General features: G+C 41.4%; 1 protein-coding gene across 1 annotated transcript in view; it reads left to right on the forward strand.

Annotated features, from left to right (window-relative positions):
- The first annotated feature begins 19,355 nt into the window (after positions 1–19,355).
- Positions 19,356–24,439, forward strand: part of WASF3 (WASP family member 3) — a 30,541-nt gene continuing 25,457 nt past the window's right edge. The window contains exon 1 of the mRNA XM_075198924.1: positions 19,356–19,547. The gene's annotated coding sequence lies outside the window, so the exon portion shown is untranslated. The remainder of the gene's footprint in view (positions 19,548–24,439) is intronic.

The raw sequence follows: 24,439 nt of genomic DNA on the forward strand, positions 1-24,439 counted from the left end.
GAACAAGTAACTAAAGTATTGCAGTAAATGAAGAGCATTTATGAGTAAACAATATATCATATAATTATGTTTACTTAATAAAATAAGGGCTGTGTCAAAGTCAACTTTTTTGCTATGTTTTTTTTCTTCCAGCAGACTTTATTAAAGACACTGGACCTGATTCATTAAGGAAAGTTAAGCAAAAAATTGAGTTTACGTTTACTGGACAAAACCATGTTGCAATGCAAGGGGTATAAATGAGTTTATTATTTTGCACATAAGGAAAATACTGGCTGTTTTTTCATGTAGCACACAAATACTTGATAGCTTATTTGTACACTGAAATTTAAATTTGATCTAGGACACGCCTTACCCCAAATATAAATCTGCCATGACATTTTAAATTTACCTCCCCCTCCAATGCACCTTGGTTTTTCCTTACTCACTTACTTTTGCTTAACTTTCCTTAATGAATCAGGCCCAATGTCATCTTCTCATCTTAAATGCAAATACAGTTCAGGAATCATCCCCAATGCATATTCCAACTTCTTTTAAGACACTTCTCTTATAACACCTAACTTCTTATGACACGTGTAGCCTGTTCCTGTGATGCACAACTGTGTTCCGGCTTAAGAATCACTGGCTCAGAGGGTGTCTGCTACACTATTTGAAATTGATAGGAATTGCCTAGAGGGAGTCATACAAAGCATTTCCTGCTTTCACAGCTGTTAAAAAGCTGCAAACCATGTTTAAGGTTTGCTAAAGAGACCTTCATAAAAGTCTGTTATTTTTCCTCCACCTGTCACATAAGTGATTAAACAACTGATGAATAACTACTTGGATACTATTCAAAACTTTTCAGGCAACATTTTTCTGCCAGCAGAGGAATCCCTCTAAGACAGATTAAATTAGCTGTTTTTTTCTGCTTGAAAAGCTCTTGTGGACGTAACTCTAAGGGTACGCGAACAAAGAGGGGGGATACAATAAGACAGTTTTTTGAACAAAGGTTCTTCCTTAATGATTATTAAGCCATTGAGCTAATATTCTTATGTGGAACTAGAAATCAGCAACAGTGTGGAATGCAGAGATAATTCCCGGTTCTGGACTTATGGTGACATCATCAGACTCTAGCATTGTTTTCACCGAGGCTCGAATGAATGATATTGGCAAGGTGTTTTAACCTTAAATGTAAGTTGGAGCACAGTCTGGCCGCTTCTGATTGTCTGCTAGCGTATTGACCACTCCAACATAAAGTACATATATCATTTGTGTGACGGCTATATTATACAAAGTCGCGGCTGTCTATTCACGTTACTTAACTTATACTTAATTGATATCTCCATTTGGATTACTGCATGAAAGAAGATTGCGATTTGATTTTTAAAGGGCAAAGCAATAGGCCTGGTTCATGAAGGTACGCACACTGAGCGCCACTTGCTTTTGTTTAAAAACGTGCATAAATCAACTCTGCGTACTACCGAACTCTAGAAGGAGTGGATCCGAAGATACGTGCGCTGATGAATTTAGGTCTAAGTCTGCTCTGCTCTACTACAAGACTCTGCAGGATACGTCCAATACCTATGTGGATTATACATTCGCAAAAGAAGGCGCAGAAACAAAAGAACCATTAACTTTGCCTGTTAATAATATAAGAATTAATTAAAAAAGTTATTTTTTCCCCCATGAAATAAATTTATTAGGATGATCTTAATGTCTATTGAACATAAAATACATTTTTACAGTTGCTCCAGATAACACATTATAGCATGCATAGGAGACTGTCATCACTAGCAGTGGCGGATCCAAGGGGGGTGATTGGGGCAGTAAGTGAGCTTTGCGTATGTAGATGCAGTGAACATTGCTGCGTTCAGTTGCGTACATCCTGGTTCTGGGCATGCCCAGAGTGTTTTTGCGTGGAATTGTCCCATGAGTAACTGTACAGAGACTATTCTCTCTTTTGTATATGACACTTCATTACATTATTATATTGGGGAGATTTTTCATTCAGCACAATGTGTTTCTGGAAAAGTCCACGGAGACACATCGTGCCGATGTTTTAGACTGGAATCTCCTCCCATTTTTGTAGCTCCCAATAGAGAGATTACTTACCATAATGGCCGGCTATGTGCATAGCCAGATATCGCGCTGATGTCTAGCGGCACATTGTGGCAAAATAATCTCCCACATTGTGTTCAAATAGGGTAATGCAACTTTAGCATTTACTACTAACACTGTCAAGACACATCACTTTGCTTTTTTACACTATTGTGTGGTGTAAATATCTTGATATACACCTGAATGAAGTATGCATGTAAATGCACTTTTCCTTATGTACATTTGGGGCACAAATGCATCCAACTCTACATGCCCCAATGTGTTTAGTAAAACGTGCAGAAGGGCATGTACAAGCCCATTGTCATGGTCGTCTATATTTCTCGATCCGATTCGGGACCCTTGGGCCTTGCTGGAGCAGGACTGAAACAGAACCTAGCTGCCTGGATTAGCTTTCTGCTCACGTAGAGTCCTCAGAGTAGCACAAGCAGTATAGGCATATAAGGACCAGCACAGAGGCTTAGTGGTTAGCACTTCTGCCTTACAGCACTGGGGTCATGAGTTAAATTCCTGACCATGGCCTTATATCTGAGGAGATTGTATGTTCTTCCTGTGTTTGCATGGGTTTCCTCCGGGTGCTCCAGTTTCCTCCCACACTCCAAAAACATACTGGTAGGTTAATTGGCTGCTAATAAATTGACCCTATTCTGTGTGTCTGTCTGTGTGTGTATGTTAGGCAATTTAGACTATAAGCTCCAATGGAGCAGGGACTGATGTGAGTGAGTTCTCTGAGGATTAGTATATAAATAAATGGTGATGATGATCATGATGATAATGATGAAGGACCGGAGTCTGTGCCTGAGTACTGGACTGGAACACACTAATAAGAACTCAGATAGAGATGGAAACTCAAAACAGAGCAAACTGGAACTGGAGACAGGGACTAGGAACTCAGAACTGTGACACAGCATGGCGAACTCAGGACTGCGTGGCAGGCACAGACCTGGAACCCACACACAGATACACGGAACTGGAAATAAGCCCTAGAGACTCAGAACCAGCTGTAGCAACAGAACAGGTGAAACCAGTAAAGCCACTGGTACTGCAGAATAGGTACTGGATGATGCAAAATTCTTACTGAGGTGAGGACTCTTGCTGAATGTAGAATGCAGGATACTTGCAAAGTGTTATGTAGTTGGTAAAGCAGGATGTACATTGAAGAGGATCACTTTGTAAACACAGGGAATCAGGAACAACTGAAACCTGGAGCCAAGAACTATCCTCAAGAAAGAAGTGTGTTGTTCTGGCAATCAACAGATCTCAGCAACTATTGGCTGCATAGTTCATGTGATCACAGCTGCTGAATCTGGATGGTCTGGAATGATCACCTGACTGCATCCAAGATGGCCGCACCCATGCAGCAGAACAAATAGTTTGTGTTTGTTTACAAACGGAGATGTGATGGACAGGAATGCTGCAGGCGACCAGGAGGGACCCAGGTAGCCGTGATATGACAGCAGCGGATGAGGTAAGTGCGGCTTAGACCCCGATGTGTGACACCAATAACTTAAATAATATCATATCAATGTGAAAAAGGCCATTAATAATAACTAGCACATTGCACCTTGTATAAGCCCAAAAACACTCAACCAAAACATCAAAATCCATTGACATTGGATATAATGTAAACAGTAGAAGCAAACAATTGGTGCAGCAATGATGCCATGTTCTATGTGAGGTCACTGGCAGTCCTGGAAGTGTAGAGGCTTTTCATTGCAATCTTGCCGTTCAACTAGTCACCTAAATAGTTAAATCTGTGTAATCTGGTGCATGCTTGAATTATCACAACTGGATCACAGCATGTGTGTGATGTTTAATATACAGCCATGATAACTGCAAGGCTAGAAGATAATATAACAGAGGGATTGAATGAGACCGAGGTGATATAAACGCTGAGGGGGCAGGCAGTAGAAAAATTACAGGCATACCAGGAGTTAACTTATCTGGGTGGTAGTAGAAATCTGAGTTACCAATCAGTAGAACCGGAAGGCGAGGGGTTAGGTTCCCAGAGGAGGCTTATAACCTATAGGAAAAGGATATGACTTCCTCTTGCCTCTGGAGTTGTTACCCACCCACCCATCCCATATTTATAGTATTGGTATTGGTACTTGTGTTTGCAAGTGGCGGTAAGCAGCCCAATCAGCGGCCATTTTGTTACATTTAAGGCGTAGTAGGCACTCTCCCCTTAAAGGCATTGGGCAATTAGTCAGAATAGCCCTTCGGGGTTAAGGGACTCCGCTTAGGCGGGCGGGCCTCAGCTAATATGCCAAATGGGGGAGTTTGGCATGTTACGCCTAGTTGGGTCCAAATTAGTTTGGACGGAATTTACAACTGGTAGGTGTGGCCTGGATGCTGATTGGTCTGTTTATTTTGGCCACCAATTTTCCCCAGCAGGTTCGCCTTTAATAAATTCCTGACCTTTCAAACGCCAATTCAAGTCTCTGTGTCGTTATTATAGTTTGTAAGTTTACTCTGGTAAAGGTAAAAGATGCTATTGTATGTGGTCCACCATAAGCGGTTTATAGGTGCATTCCATTATATCACAGCGTATATTTGTACAAATGTGCAGCTCTGTATAGGGAAACATTATTCCTTCCTGCGGAGAAAATGACATAAGTAAACTTCGAGTGATATTTATTGGGGCCAAGAGAGAGAATTGCAGATATGGAGTTTGGAGTCTTTTAAAAAAAAGGAAATGATAGGAAATAGCCAACTAAATGTGCACTCTGCATGGATTCATCAATTCTTAATCACTTCCACTGTGTATGTACAAACAGCTGGCAATTTAGTCTAATTACCAGCAATACCAGTCTCTTCAATTAGATCTCTAAATTTAACTCTGCTATTTAAATGGGGCCTGAGCTAAATGTCAACAAGTGCTGAGTGATTGAATCTCTTCCTCTCCAATCAAGTTTTCATTGTCTGAAATCCTGCAAAGATATTTTAGTAGTCTTGAGACAACTTAAAAATAGAATCAGGGCTACATTTTATCCACTGACTAATCCCACAATTGTAATCACATACAATTTTTGATTACTCTTTAACCTTCCAATTTTAAATATCATTCTCAATATTCTGATTTCAAGAGTCTACTACATTCTGCACACTCAATTTTTAACCCACTACTCCTAGGAAACACCGTGAAAGAGATTATTATAAATGGATGATAAGACCTAAACGTGTAGGCATGGCACCTACTCTATAGACTTATCGGTAACAGAAAATGTGGTTTGTAGCTACAGTTTATATATTATGCATTTATATAATCTAGATGGTACATATGGATTGTGATACTACAGCAAATAGCCCCTATGCACTATTTTGACCCTTCTTATACTCCACTGATTCCCCACTAAGGGCTGCCAGGTCACCAGACCAAAAATACCAGGCAAGTGCTGTAATGAACACATTCTTTTGGGTGTGACTATGTAAATTAGGGAGTGTGGCTTTATTTGAGAGGCTGTACCAGGGGCAGGCTGGCATCTGCTCCCGTCCCTTAGTGGGCTATCTTGGGCTGGGTCACCAACATTTTTTTCCTTTGAAATGTTGAGTCTTGCCCCCCGGGCTAAAATTTGCCAGCCCTCCCCTTAACAGTACTTTTGGAGTGGATTGATAGTTATACTTATAAGGGATGTCTGTAAATATGAGGGTCTCGGATTGATTCCTTAATAATAGCTTTCTCACGTGTCAGTTCATAATTGGAACTGAGCTGGCTGGATAGTGGGCTTAGAAGCTGACCTTGACGTATTGGTGCCATAAGCCCCCATCTCTATAATAACAAACACATACGCTGAATGTACCCTTCATTTATTCCTGCAATAAAATATACCCTAAGGTGAGATCAATTAACAAATCAATGTTTGTTGCCACATTTCCCTTTTTGAACCTCACATAAGTGTAGTGTAAGCACAGGAAACACGTACACTGTGTATAGTGAAAGGTATTTAGTTATTTCATTACCACTACTTTGTCCTTTACTGTTCCGTCTTCCTGCCTGCGGAACATGTAGGTTACTGATATGTACTTATGTAGATGTCTCTGCTTCTGTAATGACATATGGACAAATATTTACTAGTTTGTTTTTTTCTGTCTGTGTTTTCCTTATTGTCTTACAACACCCAAACTACCAAATTGAGTAAACATTTTACAATGTGTGGCACCAACAAAAGCAACCAACAGCCCGCCTGACTGTGTTTGATCCTGCAGGATGGCAAGAAAGGTCGGCATATTTCCCCCATCAGCTTGTGTATAAAGTCACTTACTGAGTATGAAGCAGGGCAGGGTCTGCAACCAATTAGCATTGCAGTGTGATAAGCGGATTTTAAGCATACTTACCAACTTTCTGTTGGTGAAATCCGGGAGCCTGCAGAGGAGGTGGGCGTGACGGGGGGCGGGGCTCCAAGTGACGTCATTTTGGACCTGCCCCCCATGACGTGATGACGCAAAATGCGTCATTTGACAGCGGGGGGCGGGGCCAAACGCCGCGATTCACCGGGAATCGCGGCGTTTGGGACTTAATTCTGCCCACTTCACTAGGAAGTGGGCAGAATTATCCAGATGCGGGGGATTGCCACACTCGCCCGGGAGCCCGGGAGACTCTCGCAAAATGCGGGAGTCTCCCGGATATTTCGGGAGAGTTGGCAAGTCTGATTTTAAGATGTACTATTTAAACAGTCATATGTTTACATAGCAATGTACATGTTTAAAGTTCAACAGCTGCACTTGTACAGAGATTACAAATGCAATGGGCTAAAGAGTCAAACAGTTATAACCACAATATTTGGTTTAGAACTCACATTACTGCCAATGTCTTTAAGTGAGATGTTAATAGATAAACAAGATTGTTCATTAATGGAGAGTCTTCTACCCATTATGACCAAGGCATTTCCACATTGTTATGCATTGGATTAGCTGGGAATAATTTTTCTTAGTTTACCAAAATGCATTTTACAATTTTTATTTTATTTTATCGGGGGTGGATAAGGCTATTTTAGAGAAAATAAATGCACTTTTTACAAATCTGACTTCTTGCAAATTTTACACATTTAATGTAACCTATTGAATTAACTACAATGTATTAGTTAGTTTCCCTACCATAGTGATATGCAATATGTGTAACCAAGGGAGGGCTGGCAAATTTTAGCCCGGGGGGCAAGACTCAGCTCAGTTGCCTATTAGGAACATTTTAAAGGAACAAAAATGCAGGTGACCCAGTGACCATCCAAAGGTAGCCCACTGTGGGACCAGCAGATGGTCCCCCGCCTAAGGTAGCCCACAGTGGGACCAGCAGATGGTCCCCCGCCTAAGGTAGCCCACTGTGGGACCAGCAGATGGTCCCCCGCCTAAGGTAGCCCACTGTGGGACCAGCAGATGGCCCCCCACCTAAGGTAGCCCACTATGGGACCTGCAGATGTCCCCCGTCTCTCCAGCCTGCTCCTGTGTGTAACTTACTGTAGGTTTGATAGAGCTGTTTATTTTTATTTTATTAATTTTTTGTTTTGTTTTATAAGTATAATTGTAACCGAGGAAGAGCCTGCTTAGTTTAATGTGTCGCCTTTCTATCTGCACTAATAGATTTGGTGTGAACTAGATCTAATAGAAGCAAATAGAACTGCTTTCATTAGATCTCGTTTACTTGGAGCTAACAGGTAAGGCATATAGAGGAGACTGGATACAGGAGTCCTCTGAACTGCACTGGGAGAATCCTCTGCTTGGGAATGTCCTGGTACAGTCACTCCAGTGATGTTACTTCCTTCAAACACAGAAGTGCCCAGTGCTTTTGCATTTAGTTTGAAAGCCGTGTGCTGCAAACAGCATGCCAGAATGAATCAAATACTTCCTGTCACTCTTTCTTAATGCCCATGTTGTCATTGCTTAGACCAATAGCGGCAATGCCCTTTAGAGCACTACAACACCATTTTGTGCATACTGTTTATCTATGACACATAGGGGAAATTCAATTCACCCCAGAGTAACGCTGCGCTAAGCCTATTACCATTAATACGGTAATTTTAACCCTGCATTCTGCTCGAAATAGCCGGCGTTGAAATTACGGTGTTAACGGTAATTCCGTGCACTATTACCGTAATGTCGGTAATAATGCACGTAATTACTGCTAATAGTGTGCAGGCCGCGTTACTTTCAGCAGTAACATGGCCAATTGAATTCCCCCCATAGAGAGGAACTTGTTCTTCATCCCTGAAATATCCCAAAAGTAGGCTCAGATTGATTTTTATTTTAAAGGTTATTCCTAGCATGCTTAGGGCATTGGGCTGATTTTCCGATCCTTGCAGACACTTATGATAGCAACAAATGGAAATACAAAATATAAACATACAGAAAAGCAGAACAACAAAGTGATGAGCAGAGAGGTGTAACATCCCATTACTCAGGCCTCTTGGTTCAGTGATTGCATCCTACCAGTAGTGTGATTCAGCTTCCTCTATATCTGTGGCTATGTCACGAATAGCCACCTCTAGCTACTCCCAAATGTAATATCTTATCATATATTCACTCTGTCAAACAATATATCACCCCTAATTTACCAGGAAACCTCTCCTGACCCCCTTTATCTGTCACAAACCGCACTTGTGACTTGGAAGCTTACTGTAAGGGAATACAAAGGATTTCAGCCTAAACCTCACTCCCACCTATCTCTTAGGCTACAGATTTAGCTGGTCATTTTTCCAACACGGACACACGCTTCACACCTCTCCATAGCTGCCACCAGCTACTCATAAGGCCCGTAGCAAACCTAGTTAATCACCCAATTGCGCACACTCTGTGCTCTGGTAGCTAAACAGTTAACACTTCACACACTGGTTTCTAAAAAGTTAACCCAACCAAGCAATCTGTCTCTTTTTAGAGCAATAAGGACATCACTTATTTATTTATTAAAGATTTATTTTTGCAAAATCACATAAACAAAAGATTACGGCTGACAGATTGAATCCACATATTGGAGATAACAAGAAAATCATACAGGGTCTACGACCAGCACAGAACATTGAGTTCAACAAATCAACCAAATAAATAAAAATAAGGAAATTGAGTGACCCAAAGTTTTTATGCAGAGAGAAGAGGAGGATAAGAAAGAGGAAAAAGAGAGAAAAAGAATAGGAAAAGGAAGAGAAAAAAGGGGGGGGGGAAGGGGGAGAAGTGAGTAGGTCCAATGTGAGAGAAGGGAAAAGCTCTGAAAGGGAAGGAATTAGTAATACTGAGTTATGTAAAGGGTGGGCACGCTTGAAAAAAAAGGATAGATCCCAGACCTTGGTGAAGGCTCTCGAGGAGTTGTGGATAATACTGGTCACGTATTCCATCCATTGGGTCTGCCAAACTCTATTGATTATGGACTGCAAGGAAGGAGGGGATGGCAGTCGCCAGTCTGCCGCTATTTGGCATGTAGCTGCCAAGAGAATGTGCTTAATTAATTTATTCTGATGACGGGATGCCAAGGGAGCCCCCACAAGGAGAAGAAAAATTTTAAGCTACAAGGGAATGTCCACCTGAAGAATTGAGTAAATCAAGCTTTTGGTCTCCATCCCAAAACTTGACAGCTTTGGGCACGTCCACCATATATGAAGGAATGAGCCTTCGTGGGAACACCCCCGACCAACACCGGTCAGACGAGTCATGAAGAATTCTACGGAGACGCGAGGGCACATAGTACCAACGGAATAGCACCTTATAGATGTTCTCTTTAATTCTAACACATATAGGACTGGAGGCAGCATTCTCGTATAACTCAGACCATTCCTCATCTAATAGCTCTTCACCAAGGTTCCGCTCCCAGGCTAATTCATGGGGGCCTCTAAAATTCGAGGTGGAAGAAGCAAGCTCATAATAAAGAGTGGAAATTAGACCTTTTGTTGAAGATTAACATAAGTAGAGTGATTCAAAGGTAGAGAGAGGGCGGGATGAGATGCGGTCTTTGACAACACTATGAAAATGGCGTAATTGTAGAAACTGATAAAAGTGTTTTGAGGGAATATGAAAACGTGATTGGATGTCAGAGAATTGAGGAAAAGTCGTGGAGGAGGTTAGGTGATTGAGATATCTGGCTCCCCACAAATGCCACGGCCAAAATTAACTATGGTGAAGTCCTGGGAGAATATCTGGGGAATTAAACAATGGAATTACCGGGGAGGGAAGAGGCGATAGGCCAAATTTTTTAAGATGATAAGTCCCAGATGGATAGTGAATGTGATATAACTGGATGGAGTAAAAAGCGTTTGGGGCGACGAAACCTTGGGAGCCATAAGAGAGAGCTGTTATGGACTGGAATAATATCAGGCCTAGTGGGCGGTTCCCACGATGGCCTGTGCACGTGACTAGCTGATTCAGGACCATACAATGTTTAGAAAATAAGAACACAAGACGGTGGGTCTGCTTAATAAGTACTTCAATGAATATGAGCATAAGTACATATCAACACATGGAAACAATGCAGCAAAGTTCTGTATACAGTAGAGATGGTGAGATGGCAGCTCAGAATCTCACAATGATGAGCATCTGCACACTTGGCATAATAAACAAAGTCTTGTAAATTGATGCATAGAGATACTTGCAAACAGAGTCCCAAAGATGGTGCTACCAGCACTTGGTTGATAAAGCAGGTTCACCCACAGGAAATCCAACAGGAGAGTTCAGGAATGCACAGGAGTCCATGGAGACAGACTCGCAGACAAGTTGCACTGACAGTGAGCAGGTGTCAGTGCTGAGTTTAAATAGAGCAGGTTTGAATGGCACGCCCTGAAGTGAGTCATGTGATCCACAGGAGAACAGAGCAGACAGGAAAAGTAACAAACCTGGACTGGATTGTTACAAGAGGATAGTGAGCGCAACCCCAGACCTTCAGCCTCAATTATCGGACCACACCATAGAACACACTGAGCAAGTTGGGGGGAGAGATAGTATCTGCGGAAGTCAGGAATCCCCAGGCCCCCTCCACGTGGGGATCTCCTGACTTCCGCAGATACTTGGTCAGGCCGTCTGCCTCACCAAACAAATCTAGTAACATGAAATTGAAGAAATAGGATGGGATACGAATAGGTAGAGTCTGGAAATAATAAAGCAATCTGGGGAGAATATTCATTTTAACGGCATTAATGCGGCCAATCCAAGAGATGTAAAGGGCTCCTCCTACATTCCGAGTATATTGGCCTTGATAGGTTCAACACTAGAGATGTTAACTGACCCCCCTGTTTTGGTTTTGGTTGTGGATTTGGATTAAGTTTATGTTTTTGTTTTGGCAACACCGCCCTTACGTGTTTAGGTTTTGATTTTGAAATCTCATAATTTTGCTCCTACATTATTATCAACCTCAATAATACTAATTTCCAGTTATTTCCAGTCAATTTTGAACACCTCACAGGTCATAATATTATTTTCATCCACTTTCGGACAAAGACTGCAGCGAGCGGGCTGGATGCTAAGCAAAAGAGCAACGACACAAACACACGGCAGTTCATAGCTCATCTAGGAAACATTGCCACACAGCAGTGGCAAAAAAGAAAAGTGGTGCAAGATGGAATTGTCCAGCACCTGCAATCTACACCTCCAACACCGTCATCATCAATATCCTCACTAGTGATCAGAGTTAGTCCTGCATCCAAGTTGATAAGGTGAGATGACTCCTCCCCTATCCAGGAATCCTCAGAAGAATCCTTGAGCGTTAGGCCCACTGTTGTTGCTCCTGTTGCTGCTGGGGGTTGATCTTCAACCCAAAAACAGACCAAGATGAAGACTACTAGTAGTTTACAACAATTGACTGTTAAACAATCCTTTGCAAGAGGAAGCAAGTAGCAGCTGTCACCCAGTCTTACAGCTGATCACAGGCACCATGGCGACCTATGCTAGTATTAGATCTGCATCCAATATCCACCATTAATGCAGCAGGTTTTAAACAGTTAATTGAGGTCCTGTGTCCTCGTTACCAAATTCCATCTCAACACCATTTTACTAGACAAGCAATTCCTCACCTGTACCAGGAGATTACAAAAAAGAAAATCATTGGACTACAAAATGCCATTCTACCCACTGTACAGATATGTGGACAAGCGGAAATGGGAAAACTAAAGATTATATGACTGTGACAGCCCACTAGGCTGGTAAATCGCCTTCAGCAGCAGGAACAGCAGCAGCATTTAACAAACAACGCCAGATCTTTCAGAGGCGGGCTACTCTGTGTATCTTCTGCTTCACTAGGACGCTGACAATCTGTTTGAAAAACTAAGGGATGTCATTACAACATGGCTTATCTCGCTTGGACTCTCCTAAGCATATGTGATTTCTGATAATACCACCAATATTGTAACAACATTACGGTGGGGGGGGGGGGGATTCCATCACTGTTTTGTTCACCCAATCTACTTGGTGGTACAGAGCTTTCAAAAGAATGACAGTGACATGCAGGAGATGCTGTCTGTGTCATTTTCGGCATTCTGCAACAGCATGTAGAACGCAGCAGCTGTAAGAAGAGTACAATTTAGGGGGAATGTACTTTAGTCCAGCGCAGTGGAGAATACTTTCCGTGTTGTACAAGGTGCTGAAACCACTCAAAGTAGTCACCTGTGAAGAGAGTGCAGACACTGTTAGCTTTAGTCAAGTGATTCCCCTAATTAGACTTTTTGAAAAGCAGTTAGAGAAATTGAAGGAGGAAATGAGACTAAGCAATTCCGCTAACTATGTTGGACTTGTAGATCAAGTACTTTATTCACTTCGCCAGTATCCAAGTGTTACCAACATCTTGAAATCAGATCACTACATTTTGGCAACTGTGCTTTAAGAGCTATGTCTTCTCTTTCTTTCCAACTGATCCAGATCTCAAGAGATGCAATGAGCTCCTGGTCAGCAAGCTGACAGCTCAAGTGGTACATGACACAATGACTTCTCCTCCTTCAGTTTCTCTGGCAACTGCTGCTAGGAAAAAATTATCTTTCTCAAGACACCCAGTGGTGATGCAGGTGAGTCAGCACAACATTTTGACATTTGATCTGGTCTAAAAGAATTGCCCAAAAATCGTAACAGCTCTGCCGTAAAATGAACTACAAATTCCATGAGGAAGGCCATTACCGGCAATTACATCAAAGTACACAAACTTCTGTGATCATGTATTCCAGTGGGGATTAATTAGTATTGTTTGAGGATGATGTACACACTGATGAGGGTGAGGATGATGACTGTGTAGATTGCAGGTGCTGGGATCTAGCTGAGAGAAGGGAGCTAGCTGGTATGCCTGTTAATATTTTGGGTAGAATGGTATGTTGGCAATTTTGTGTTTTTCTACAGTAAACTTTCACCTATATCAAATGGGTGTATTGTTCTTTAAAAAGGTACAAGATTTTTTTTTACATTTTTGTTTCCCTGACTTACATGACGTAGAGGGATTAGTATCATCATGACTGAGACAGGAGAGTAACAAGAACAATGTGACTGAAGACTGGAGAGTGACAAGAACACTGCTACCCATGTGTCTGCCTGACCAACGGCACTGAGACTGGAGAGTGACAAGAACAATGTTACTGAAGACTGGAAAGTGACAAGGACACTGCCACCCCTCCAGTTTCTGTATGAGCTATGGCACAGTAGAATGTCACTGGAGGCATTTAAGAACACTGCCAGCCCTATTATTTGAATTTCTGTTTCAGCACTGAACAATGCCACCTCTCCTATATCTGGGTGAGCTATATCTCTTTATAATGTCACTTGAGCCTTTGAAGAACACTGCCAGTCCTATAATTTGTCTTTCAGCACTGAAAACTGCCACCTCTCCTGTTTCTGTGTGAACTATAACTCTGTAGAATGTCACTGGAGACTTAAAAGAACACTGCCACCCGTCCTCTTTCAGTTTAAGCTATGACGCTGCCCAACTACACTGGAGACTGCCAACATGTCTGCTACCCCTTCTGTGTCTCTCTGTGAAATGGTGCATGATCTTCGTGGAGGGCGGGTACTTATAAAATTCAAAATTTGGAAGAACCGACAACGTAACAATGACGTTTTGCCTCGTTTTCAGTTCCAAGGGCATGAGAAAATACCAAGACGGCTCAGCTCGGTACTTGGATCGGCTATGTTTGGGTGGGTTCGGGTTTTCCGAAAACCGAGCCCGAGCATCTTTATTAATCACCCTGGGTGGTTAGCACACAGTGGCAAATAATGTGAAATGTTTAATGTTGGTGTGTTAATGTGTGCTCAGCATGGTAACTAGACCTTCCACCTTTACTTCATCATCATCAACATTTATTTATATAGGGCCAGCAAATTCCATTGCGCTTTACAATTGGGGACATCTTACTTCAATGAATTGGGCCCGATTTATTAAGGAGAGTAAGGCAAAAAAAATTAGTAAATTGTCTCCTGAACAAACCATGTTACGAAGCAAGGGGTGCAAATTATTTCATTATTTTGCACATAAGTTAAATACTGGCTGTTTTTTCAGCACACAAATAGTTATGTTTGTTTTTACACTGAAACTTAAAGTTGATCTAGGACATGCCCTATCCCAACTATAAATCAGTCCCCACATTTTAAATTTACCTCCCCATCCAATACAACATGGTTTGGCTCATTATGTTCTCTTTTCTACTCTTAGCTAAGCTGGGTCCTATCCAGGTGAATTTAGTGTCCTGTTCTGGCTGAGGACCATCCCAGCTAACAGTCAGGGTTTTTATTATTTAGACTGAACAATTCAACTGTTCTCCATAGTCGAATATACATTATAAAGTGTCATTTATATAACTACTAGCTGAAGTACCTGCCATTGCCCGGGTATAAATCTTCAGGTTATTAAGTTATCAATGAGTTGGATGTAACTGTCATCCTATTAAAAATAATTAGCAGCTCTTTCAACACACCCATGAGGTGGCTGCTCAGTGTCATTTTTGTTTTTATATTAAATGTCATCCAAATCCATCCAGTGGAAGGCCCAGAACAGGCTCCCCGGGTCAATGTTCTGCCCAGTGTACACCAACGGGAGGTCCAACTGGGACTCTAACCCCCCTAAAACCTGGCTAGGATCTGAATGCATAACTGGACAGACAAGCAAACAAATAATAAATTTTATATATAAGATGTTTATTGCTTGATTCATTAGGTAGTATATTCATAATAGCGGTAATATATACAGAGCAATTACCAGTATCGGTATGAACACACCGTAAAGTTCAAGGTAGTAAGATGTTGCTGGTGGTTCATCTGAGTAATGGTTCATAGGTGAGGTTTTCCACCCACCAACGGTTGCCATTAGACAGACATCATGCATCCACCCGCATAATAGAAATATGACAACCAGTGGTTCATCTGACTTGTCAGTACACAGGCATTTGCTCAACACCCAAAAAACACAAAATTGATGGAAGACGGCGCTAAAAACAATAAGTCCTTGTATATCAATGAATAAATAAGCATAGTTCATTCAATTTCTCACTGCTATTTCAGTGCGGTGCTCTTCATAAAAGTCCTTTCTCGTATTTGAACTGTAAATCTTCTCTGTGTGATTCAGCATATCATATGTGAAAAAATAGAAAAACAGATCATGGTGCAGTATTTCTTAATGAGACATATCTATAACAGTGATTAATTTCCAATATAATAGTGATGGTGACATACCATATTCATATGGAAGATGTTTTTCACCAGAGAAATAAAAATTGGAGAATGTAAAATCACAAAAAAAGCTTTATTACCAGCATAATCGCTGGATAAAAATACACACAGAAAGGTATATGTCTAAAACAAAACAATCCCGGATTTAGGTACAGATATATTCTTACCACACCAAGATGGTAAATCAGCATATAGTCAAACACACAAACAATCCCCTTTAGATGGTTATTTCAGGGTGCGGGCTTCTGTGTCTATGACTGTCTGTGCAGTAAGCGATCACTGATCCTGACGTCTGCTCTCCACCACCAACGCGGTTCCATTATCAAAATCTTTTTCAAGGTATGGAGAGAATGCATTCACTTTGATATTTAAGCATCTCTTAGCCAATCCCCTGCTTTCCTCAAAGCAGGGGATTTATTTCAGTTGTTATTTGTTTTTATGCTCAACAATCTACTTCAATTTTCTCTTGGCCACCTTGCCCTCCAAAAGTCCACACCTACTGAGGTGATAACCCGTGGAGGGCAACAAACACAGGGCATCAGCTGGCAACTTCTGTCCATACCACTTGCAGCTTTAGTGAATTCCAACCTTAGAGATGTTGTTTCCTTACTCGTCCCACTCCCCCTATATTTGTAGTGTGGCGTAAACTCTAGTCTGGATTAAGAGTCATAAGAGCTTCTCATAACATCTTGTTTTATTGAGTGCGATGATCACTGTGAGCTCCTAAAAGTCTGTTACGTCTTATAAATAAGCCTGCGATTATTTATTTTGAACACATAGATTGTTCTGCAATGTTCACTCCTTGCTTGGATATTGGTGATTGACAGGTGTCCTAAGGCCAGAGCTCTCAAGATAGGGTCTGGTCTTCTTGTTGCTGTCCTTCTTGCTGTCAGCATCTGCATCTCTTTTAGCCAAAACTTCTCGTTACTGCTCATCAATGTGACCTACATGAATGTTTCTTTTAAAGCAGTCTGATACATTCTTTCCCATGCTTCAAACCAACCTGTAAGTCCTAATTTACCATTCATTGTTTTTCCATGTGGTCATCCATGTTAAATTCATAAACATTGCTCTATTAGCTGTTTAAATATATAAGGACGGCATCCGGGCTCTTATATGACCTAGGCTACATCCAGTACCTCTGTGTATTGGCTGGAGACACCTTCTCCTTCAGCTTCAATAATGGTTTCTATTGTTGGGTTCAGCTGAGCTTTAAGGCACCTGCGTGTTCTGGGCAAAGTGTAAACATATAAAAAAATATACTTTAAGAATCTAAAAATAGTAAATAAAAAGAGGAAGCAAAAAAGAAGTATATTTAAACTAAAAATTATATTATTATTTTAAAATGTACTTAATTTTTTGCACCAAGATTCATATTTCCTTTGCGCAAATGCACTTACTGTATGGGTAACTCTAAATCATGTCTCAATCTATCCAAATCTTAGCACTTTGTATCCACCCCCTACTTCCTGTTAGATCCCAAATAACATATGTGACCGAATGGCCTTACATTGCTTGCCACCCAGTCTGTTGAGGGAAGAAGGATGAAGGGCTCCTAGAACCGTTTACTTCTGGGCTAGCTGGAGTAAGTGGTGATAGGAGCCACAGCGCCACGGTGCTGCTACAGCATCTCTTTGCTGTGGGTTTGCTGGTACCTCCTGATCGCTTTCTATGGATCAGGACTGCAGGGTAGCGGGTAGAGCGTTGACACAGAGATGCTGAGTTCAACACAGGACAGCCAGGGAATGGATTAGAGTGTAAGCTCTTGTCTGTTGGTAACTGGACACAGCAGGCAATAGGCGTCAGGGCAGAATCTTCAAGCAGTGATGTTTATTTACTGAAGGGGTCCTTACAAGGACCATTACACAAAAGTTGGAGGTAGTAGTAGTTATACAGAAGTACAGATAGTATAATACATTACATGGTCAAACAGAGCTCTTTATATACTGTTTCTGACACACATGTTGCAGGAGGTAAACCAGCTCTCTTTCCTATCTGGCACCACAAAGTCCAATATAATAGTTAATGATTAGCATCAAAATGTAATAAATTGTCTAAACTTGGATTTAAATGCAAAATGAAATGTAACAAAATTTACATCAAGCTGTGATTTTCTAAATTACTTGCTGTTAGATTTCCTATCACTCTAAGACACAGGATGAAAGTCTAACTACTCCTCATGTCAGGGGCGGATCCAGAAGTTAATTGTACCGGGGGCGATTTAGGGGGGCCATTTAGCCCCGCCCCCTTTTTGACACCTAAGGCTGCTGACGGCTGCACACTATGTGCAGATCCGTTCAGCAGAGAGAGTTAGGGAGAGAGTCCTGCCCGGCTGCTCTGATTGTGTCAATCAGAGCAGTTGGGCAGGACTCTCTCCCTAACTCTCTCTGCTGAACGGATCTGCACATAGTGTGCAGCCGCCGGCAGCAAGCCCCTGCTAGGGGGGGCGATCGCCCCGATCGCCCCCCCCCTGGATCCGCCACTGCCTCATGTGTATTCAAGCTAAAAGAGGTCTTGGTCACTCACAAATGAAAAGGCCTAATTGGCATGGGATTTCCTTTCTTCCTTCAACATATACCTACTGCGTCAGAAATCAATATATTACTAATACAAAAATCAGTACATTTGCAATGCTATACATTGATGCACTGCACCTCTAATTTAAATAAATGTAAGCTTGCGAGCAGGGCCTTCTCACCTCTTTGCCTGTTTTACCCAGTTTGTTTATTAGTTTACTATGTTTGTCCCCAATTGAAAAGTGCTACGGAATATGTTGACGCTATATAAATGATGATGATGATGTACGCAATAAGTTATTTATAAATGATCTAGCCACAACATAAAACAATTATTGGCACCTATTCCTTAATGTCCTGTTAATTTCATTCTCTCTATCAGGAGTTTAAACCATGGTATAATGAAGAAAAATAGTCAATAATTTGGAATAAAAGCGAAAAGTCGAACTCATGGGGGTGTTGTATCCAATATGCCACAGAAGGAAAACACTATCTGTCCTGCAAAAAAATTAAATCTAAAATTCGTTTTAGTAAAATAGGAAAAATAAATTTATTTTCTACCAAGCCATCACAATGCACCACAATACATTCATTATTTCTATTATGTAAGAGTGTAAAACCTCTGTCTGTGAAGTGGGCACTTAATGTTTTTCTTTGTCTAGTAGTTGTGGAACAATGATAGTGTTTTACGAAAGTATAATACACATTGCTCCTTCCTGACAAAGAGGCCAGAGATCTGCTTACGTTCACTCTTTGTAATCTGACATTTTGATTTATTGCTGTATAAAAGTTAAACATAATGAAAGTCACACGACACAGCCACGATAATATCCCTGTTGCACTGTTTATTGATCACAGATTGAACCCGTAAATAGTGTTTGGTGTGAACATGACGGACACATAAAAGCTGCTGCAGCATCTCTGGAATAAATGGATACAAGAACCGCTATAATCACACTCATACACAATGTTGTGACGCGCGTCAGCCTCATCTCTGTCATGCCATTGGCCAATACGTGTCTCACCCTGTCTCTCCATTGGCTTCTTTACACGTCAATTGTATTCTAAGGGCTGGCAATGTAGGATGGAGCCCCGCCTCCCTGACTGGAGTTGGATGGTGTACTACGTCACGGAGCCTGGGTAAGCCCCGCCCACGGAGTCTGGGTAGGCCCCGCCCACGCTGCCTTGTGTGTGCGGCCAGTCAGCCGTGCAGAGGACAGTGATGGAGAGAGGGATTATCAGGGGGGAGAACACTGGCTCCGACCAGCTGGACCGTTAACCTTCATTGGAGGCGAGAGAACTCGGCCAGGGGACGCAGCAGCTGCTGCCTGAACGGTGCGTTGTCTTCTTACCTGATAGAATTGGGGACCCAGAGTGCCCTCCATCCCTAGCAAGGTCGCCCCTCCATTAATCCCCCCCGGGGACTAGCTGGCGGGGGGGTTGTTAATGCTGGTCCACTCAGGCCTTTGGCTAGCACCGCATGCACAATGCTTCATACCATGCAAACTAGCAACTCAGCATTGTTCTGCATGTTGAATGCGCTTGTTATTGATTTTGCATCTTTTTTTATCCTGGATACATTGTGACAGTTCGTTAATGTTTTGCATTCTGTTGTAGACTGCATGCGTTCAGCCTCTAGTGTAATGCAGTGATTTAAGTATAATGTGTTAAATCTCTAAAATGTTGAATAAACTGTATTATATCTGTATATGTATTTGCAAAGCACAAATTGCTGTAGATATTAAGTATCCTGCCTGTGAGTGCTTAAGCATCATGTGCTGAGATGAGGTTGATAGGGAATAAGAGGCAGCAGCAAGCACATTGTTTCACTACTTCAGGGAAATTAATCCCACTCTTGGCACCAATCGTTTGTCAGGGACAAGATCTGGCTGCATCATGGTCATTTTTATCACACTGTCTTCAGGAATTCCTCTCTTCCCTCACCCTGCTATGCATTTGCAGTTAATACTAGTTGTTCAGCTGTCCTACCGGTCATCCTTTTAACAACAATCCCATGTAGTGTCACATGGTACTCTGGAGCTCCCAGGCATGGGAAATGAAGCTACATGCAGTGTAAGGCACTTCAAACAAGCACATGGATTTTCTTGGCATCACTAATATTCTTTGCCTTGGTCTTTTGGCTGGATAAGAACATTTTTTTTTAAATTCTGTCCAAAAGACTTGGGGTGAGGGTTGGGGTTATGATTGTTGTTCTCCAAAGGAGTCTTGGCCTTATGGCTCAGGTTTGGGGAGTAAAGGGACATTTTTGGGAAGGGCCTAAAGTTCTGACACCCAAGGTGCACCCTTGCAATAGTTTGTGTGTTTTTGATTTTTTTTTTTTTTTACTGACACACTTGGTGAAGTGGACCTTAGGCCTAAAAATATATAGAATACAGCAAACGCATGATCTGTCAGTATTTATTTGTAGAGGAATGCATATCCTGGCTTGTCTCCTTTTGTCAGCAGGTTATAACATTTAGCAGTTTAAGGGTTAAAGTGGGAAAGGCTATTCCTGCCAGCAGGACTTGCATTGGATTCTGGGAAGTCTGGCATAGAAAGGTTTCTGCATCCCTTCATGTATGCAAGCAATTTGTGGAGCAAGCTGAAATCCTTTTAGTATATATGGATGTGGTGGAGCAGGTGCACTCTATGGTTTAAGCATTGATCCCTCCCACAGAGTATCATTACCACGCCAACCTCAGAAATCAAGGGAATTGAGAATGAACACCACAGATAAATCTGCCAAAATGCAACTTGTCACAATGCAGAAATCTGTGCCATAAATATTTAATTTCAAATTCATGACATTCGTGCTTCACAGTGATTGTAGTATGGAGAAGCTTAACATTACACTGTTTATTATTTGGCTGTTAATGCATTTACTTAAAAATTGGGAGTTTTAAGGTTTTATAGTACTTAAGGAAAGTGGTAATCCTGAGGTTTAGTTTTGTTATTCTAACAGTAGAGGGTGAATCTAAACACTTCCTGATATTTGTCTAATGTGAATTTGTTAAAAGAACAGTTTGTAGTATTTTTTTTTGTGCAACCTGCTATGTTGGAACATTTTTTTAAGTCAATTTTGTATAGCAGAAAAAATGTGTCATTTGTTAAAGTTCTAGTAGATTCTAGTTTGCAAATAAGCTGGAAACCGGTTCAACTAAGCTCTATCCATGTAAGAAGAACTATGACCATTGTCAGGGGAAGGATTAATTGCAGCGGTTCTTTTCACATTCACTAGACAAATTCTTATTCTATGATTAAAAGACATCAATGTTGCTTTATATATGGATGAGAAGTCCCACCCCCCCCAAACAATAAAATTGTACTGTGAACTGGTGAAGTTTTGCATTCACTTACAATGTGAGCAAATTTGCCATATGAGCCTATTCTGATACTAAAAATATGACGACTTTGTTATTTCTCACGATTTACACCTCTTTTAAAGTAGTTAAATGCAGATTTGCGCATTAAAAGCCAGTCATTAAGGAGAGCAAAGAAAGAAAAAAAAGAGTAAATTTTCTCCTGGACAAACCATGTTGTAATGCAAGAGGTGCATATTAGTTTATTTTGTACCTAAGGAAAATACTTTCATGTAGCACACAAATACTTGATAGCTTTATTCTTACACTAAAATTGAAAGTTTATCTAGGACATGTCCTACCCCAACTATAATTCGATCCCCATATTTTAAATTTACCTCCCCGTCCAATGCACCATTGTTTTGCCTGGGTGCAAAGTTATTCATTTTTTATGCTTTGCTCTCCTTAATGACTCAGGTCCTAAATCTTTTTGCTCTTTGTGTGTTTGTTCGGATCTTTCAAACTTAAGGTATCCATCTGCATGTTGATTTTGGACCTGCCACGTGGACATCCTTCAGCTGGCCAACTGATGTTTTGCATTATTCACAGCAACTGATAAACCGTGCTTTCTAGTTATTTTATGAGGAAATCCATAGCTGTAACTGTCAATGTGGCATCCAACAGCTGTTTCTAGCTCGCATGTATCTGTAGCTACTTAACTAGGGAATGCTATCTCTGGAAATCTAGGTATCAAAGGCATGCTTGCAGTGCCTGATTCTTCTTCAAATGCAACCTGCACGCAATTTGTGTGTTTAAAACGAGCACAATTCTTAAACGTACATGCGCCTGTCTTCAAATCCAAGTGGATCTCAATATACATTTCCATTTGAATCTGGGTATAAGTACGCTGTGCCTGACCAATACTTGTAGTATGTTAACAGACAGGACAGACTGCAGGATATACACATGCATAGTGTGCAATATAAAGTTCCATCAGAACACATGCAAAATAAAAATATATACATTAAATACATTTGTATTTCACCAAGTATAAGACGCACCCTAATTTTGGTGCCCAAAATCTGAAAAAAGATGTATTACACAAAGTAACTTAAGCTATTCCCGAGAGTTGCTGTGTTTTGTAAACTCACCTTCCCAAACTCATTAGCATCTTGTGTAGGCAGTGCAAAGCTCTCCCTCGCTGAACACACCGAGCGGGAGGCGCCTGAGGGACCTTTGTTCTTTTAGAATACCGAAACTAGGAAACAAAAGAGTTTGTTCACAGAGTGAGCTGATCGATTCTGCGGGTACAAGTACCGGGGTGAGTGAATGCTCATACTTGTCTTGGACAAATTGCAGGCAGCAGAGCGGACACCACCGTGTAGGACCCCGGCCATGTAAATCCCTTTGCTTCCTGTGAGGTGGCAGTGGCGGGGGCGGCGACTCCTCTCTTATCCTATCAGCGCTCAAGCCCCGTGATCGACACACCGCGAAGACCCGAAAAAGGTATCGGGAGAGGACACTGTTAGATTGATTAGTATTTATAGGGTGTATTGGGTACTCTTCGGTACCGGATCCGTGTCACCGCAGGCGGAGAGTGGTGGGATCAGTGTCCGGTTATTCCACTGTGGTTGGGGTTAGTAAGTGGTGCTAGTCCAACAGGGATCTTCTTCTTCATTCTGGAGGGATGTAAATAGCGCTGGCACTGTATAGGACGCACCCACTTTTTAGACCCAAATTTTTGGGAAAAAGGTGCGTCTTATACATGGGGAAATACAGTAATCCAGGTGTTCTTAATGCATATTGTACATACAATCCATTTTTATAGTTTATCTTGCTTGCATACACATGTTCTGTGCTATCTAGTGGCAAGCATATATTTTTTAATACAAACACTATGCTGTGAGAGGCATCACTATCAGTCTGCACATACACCTGCCCTGTAGCTGGTGCAAATGATACGACTAAAAAAAAAAATATATCTTTTGGGAAACAGACCTTGAATCTGCATTGGCACGCCCTTGCATTAGTCCGCCCCTTCCCACCCCTGTTCCGCCTCTCAAGTTTTAGGCTGTTGTAAGATTTCCTGCGTTCCGAAATGAATTGCATTCACTGGCGTAAGATCCGTTTCTGAGCATTATAGAGCTATTTCACGCAAAGGGATGAATCCGGTCTACAATGTGTTAACGTCCATGTTCAATATAACTTGATACCTTTATCATGAATTTGTCGGCAAGGTATTCCGCAGTGCTGTACAATCAGAACTTCATTCAGGTACATCCGACCTTATCCAAGTTGAGCTTACAATATAACTTCCCCCTGCCTCAAGCATACAGACTCAAGCACTGGGAACATTTTAGTTCGGAGCTAAGTAACATACCAGTGTGGCTTTGGACAGCACTTTTGAAAACCGGGAGAATGTACAACCTCAGTGCACATGGCATCCTGGTTGTAATCTAACCCAAACACCAGTGTTTCCAGGCGACAGTGCAAACTACTGTGCCGCTATGTAGCCAGTATTCATACACTGATGATATGTTATGAATAAACTTTAAAAACTAGGTAGCCAATATGCTTAAACAATTTCTGCTGGTGCCTAACATTTGCCAGTCATTTCTCTTTATGCCAGTGAATATACATTCTGTTAACCAAAGGGTTTTTTGGGGTGGATTCTTTTTTTTTTTTTTTTTTAAATCCCTTACTACTATCTTAGATAAAGTGCATCTAACTAGTACCTTTTTGATGCAGTGGGCATTATATACAATTTTTTGTCTCTGCATCGACCCCACCGCTATGTCAGCAGTGAGAACTGTGTGATGTGAGTCTTTGGGTAAGTTTTTCAAATTGATTCCCCCAGCCAAAAAAAACAAACCCAAAACAACAACAACACTCCACAATGGTGGTTTTATCAGTGAATAGTGTGCTCTC

Source organism: Mixophyes fleayi, chromosome 2, assembly GCF_038048845.1.
Source record: "Mixophyes fleayi isolate aMixFle1 chromosome 2, aMixFle1.hap1, whole genome shotgun sequence".
In the NCBI taxonomy this organism is placed as follows: Eukaryota; Metazoa; Chordata; class Amphibia; order Anura; family Limnodynastidae; genus Mixophyes; species Mixophyes fleayi.